Here is a 3,705-nt window from a genome sequence, read left to right on the forward strand (position 1 = left end):
ATATTTAGTCTAGTTGAGCGTCTTAGGCGCGTCTCCTGGCGGTGGATTTTGGAAAATCCACGGCGGTTGTCCTCATGGTTGAATTTCCCTTTGGCAACCGTCCTTGGTCGGCATACAAAGGAATTAGGTATTACGGCGTTTGTTATTGCTCGGAAAATTGTGAAGATGTATCGTGAATCCCCTGTGTCCTGCTGTCTTTATTTGAAGCAGTGCCATCTCGCCTTGATTAAGGCTTTGGGCTCAACATTACGGTTCACGTATACACCTTCCTCCAAGTGTCCGATGGTTTCCTTAACACGACAAGGAGTCCCCCGTATTGTCCTGCCTAATCCTCGTAAGATCATTTTGCAGGCAGGGGGGGGACCGTGCCCGATCTTTGGTGAGGTTATACCTTTCCCCAAGGAGGGAAGGAACCCCGTTGCCGGTTCAACCCCCACGAAGTGAAGGGTTTAGCTCTCTCCACACCGGGGCTATTCCCCATTCCCACCCACCAGAGGTGAACACCAAGTAAACCCCGGGAAGGAAACACCCAAAGGTCCCGGAGATGCATATTCCCATACAAGAGGTTGCTATTGGCGTAAACACCTGGAGTGAGCTATTGGCAAACTCCCAAGATCCTGAGATAGGATCGATTGGCATTGATTGAGGATCCCTAGATTCGATTGGCTCTGATAAGATCACGTGTTGGATTGGCAAATGAATATCAATTGGCTTCATGGTGGAGTAATAATAATAATATAAGGGAAGGGCGTGTTCCTAATCCGCCCGGTGGAAAATCGAATCAAAACTTATCGGCATTGGATTGGAGGATTTGATATATGTGATGTGGCAACGTCTTAGTCAGCGAAGCGAGCAAGGTCACACACAGGAACATGCTTGCGCAGCGAACAAGTGGGCGCTGCCAGCGATCTTCTATAGAGAAGTTCGGAAAGGAGAAAATTGATAGAGCACAGGAGCCACAGCTTCTGGACGGAAGAGCCAAAACCCGGGCCAGTAGGTAGTAACCGGCAGAATCTTCATTTTCTTTCTCTTCGGCCGGTCGAGACGGCATCTGGCGGGTGCCTGTTGACCTTCGAAGATTCATGAGCGGCATCGCCTTTCCCGGGTTTTATACACCGAAGCCTTGCCAGGCACATTTTACTGTTCTTCCTTACCGAGCGCGGCGAGGTCTAGTAGGTCTTGAGAAATAGAGCGATCTCCTTCGATTTATTGATTCACATATAGTAGAGCATATAGTGGAAAACCCTGCTGCAGTCTTTACCCGCGCTTCGCGCCTGCCTTTCATCGTGAACGCATAGCGTTCAAGAATTAGTCGCCGGTTACCCAGAGCCCACGGAGTGGGTTAATTCGCCCGGCTCATTCTTCGCCAACCCTCATTTGGAATCGGTCGAGTGCCCGAGAATTCACTATTCTAGATGCTTCATAAATAAGAAGTTCCGTTCATTTTCTGGAAACGAGGGGAGCGTTCTGCTGGCTAGGTAACATAATGGCAATGTATTGGACTGCAAATCCTGGAATGACGGTTCGACTCCGTCCCTAGCCTATTTTTTTTTTTCAAAGGTTCGAAGAACGAGGCTTCGCCCGCAGGTCTTCGAGGTTTTTCATCCAAGTGCTAGACTCAGCTGCATTTTCAAAACCGACGCTCAGGCTTCGGGCCATGCACTTCAAAGGGTCAGAGCGAAGAAAGCGATGCGAGCTCGTTGAAAAGGAGGGAGCTTCTTTCCGACCGAAGTAAGGCACCGGTAACCCAACCTTTGGCACCCACCCCCGTATCGTGGTGTCCGTAACCGCGTCGACCTTGTAACGCTTGGCATCCGCCTTTTTTTTCTCCGACTCAAGGACTTCCCTGATACTTGGGATCCATGGTTAGGCGAAAACGCTGATGTGTCCTTCGATGCATGGGATCCCCAAAGTATTATCCAGGCCGTTGTGGCTCGATGCATGGTATCTCAGGTGAGAATACGGCCCATCTCATTTCTCATGATTTGGTGCCCGTTCCTCAAGTCCCCCTCGTCCTACAAGTCAAACATGGCCATTACATGTCGATGATATCTGGGGAAATTGGGCGGCGGGGCGGCGAGGTTATCATGATGTCACAAAGGATGTTAGTAGTGATCCTTAAGCAGTTTCTGGTCTTCGCCATTCTACGCTCTCGAAAGAGTTTTTAATAATATCAGGTCGGGCGTATTTCCGCTAGGAATATCGGGTCGAAATAGGTATTTCATTTCCACCAATTCCCGTTTGCACTTTCCACAAATGTATAGGTACAAAATAGATTGTCGGTTTTTACCGGATTCTATATGTGTTTCTGAGAAAGGAAAGGAAGCGACACTCGAAGAAAAGACTAACCCTTACTTGACTTTCCCACGGGCCTTCCGGGGTATTTCACTGAAGAATCGGTAAACTCGAACTCCACTTTCCCAAAAGTGCCCGACAACGTCGGGAGCTTGAAAGTCATTAGTATCAAAGGTTGTAAACGCCTTCCCTAAATCAAGCCGAGGTAACTACTGCATCATAGCCGTGGCGTAGGCTCCCGCTAAAATCAATCGTAGAGATCGCGATTTCTCCCACCTACCAAAGACGACTCACCTCTCCCGCCTAAGGAGGAAGCTTTCGCCAAAGAAAGTTGGAGAGAATTCTGCATACCCGGTAAGTAATTCGGACATCCACAAAAGAGAAAGAAAAATCTTGAAATTTCCCGTTTTCCTCAGGAACAACTCGCCCGCTAGCAACGAACAATGAGGTGATGAATGAAGGCCAGCTCGCGAAGCGAGCGCGGAAAAAGAAGCGGAGGAAACTTCGAGGCACGGAGAAAAACGGGGTCCTTGTTGATGAATAATTCAATCAATTCGAAAATTGGGAAATAAAGAATTCAATCAACTCGCAAAATGAAAGAAATCAATCAATCGCGGGAGACTCGCGAATTTAGGCCACCACGATCGAGAGGGAAACAATGGCAAGGCGTCGCCATGAAAGAGACTCGAACAGCAGCATGTCAAAGGTAATCAACTCTCTCGCCACACTTACTCTGTCCGCAATCTAGCCCAACGCTGTTTCATCTAGTTCGTACTAAACGAATGTCCAAACTTATCCAAATCTAGTTGTTCGTCTCATGGACAGCAATCCCGTTTCGGGCTAGCGTGTTTTTGCCTTTGGCGTTGAAGTGGTCAAATACGGCTTTCTTGATGAGACCACGCTGCCGGCCGGCATTCTCTGGCAAGTGAGGAGGAGTGTCCGAGTGGCCGAAGGAGCACGATTGGAAATCGTGTATGCGCGTAGCATCGTGGGTTCGAATCCCACCTCCTCCGTCGAGTCAAGAGCTGGCTGCTTATTGAAACAGCATGAGACAGTTCGGTTATGAGTTCCAAATCGAAATCAAATGTCCGGTTGCTTCGCATAGTAGCTTCGCATAAAAGAAAAGTCGGGCTACCTTACCCGTTAGGGTTACTTACTCCGATAGGACGTGTTTGTAAAGGGTTGATCGAGGGTGCGTCGCCATTGGACCTTCTTGTCTCCGTACCTTCCGTACCTCGCACCTGGGAGCGGCCTCAGCCTCGTGCTGAGTTCCGCTACGGTGTGATGTATAGAGCGTACGATCAGATTACGAAGCTCCAAGCGGAGAAGATCCTCCTTCTCACTGAGTGAAAGATCTAGGGTGTCTTCGAGAGAAGACTCCCGAACGAGTTCTTGGAAGCCGCCTCTTTG

At 49.0% G+C, this 3,705-nt stretch overlaps 1 non-coding gene across 1 annotated transcript; it reads left to right on the forward strand.

The window, feature by feature from the left end:
• Nucleotides 1-3,224: 3,224 nt before the first annotated feature.
• Nucleotides 3,225-3,308, forward strand: TRNAS-GGA (transfer RNA serine (anticodon GGA)). The gene has a single exon. It is a non-coding gene; the product is annotated as a tRNA-Ser (tRNA).
• Nucleotides 3,309-3,705: the final 397 nt, after the last annotated feature.

The sequence above is a fragment of the Dipteris shenzhenensis genome, unplaced genomic scaffold (assembly GCF_047967505.1).
Source record: "Dipteris shenzhenensis isolate YYH24624 ecotype China unplaced genomic scaffold, Dip_SZ_1.0 scaf0105, whole genome shotgun sequence".
In the NCBI taxonomy this organism is placed as follows: domain Eukaryota; kingdom Viridiplantae; phylum Streptophyta; class Polypodiopsida; order Gleicheniales; family Dipteridaceae; genus Dipteris; species Dipteris shenzhenensis.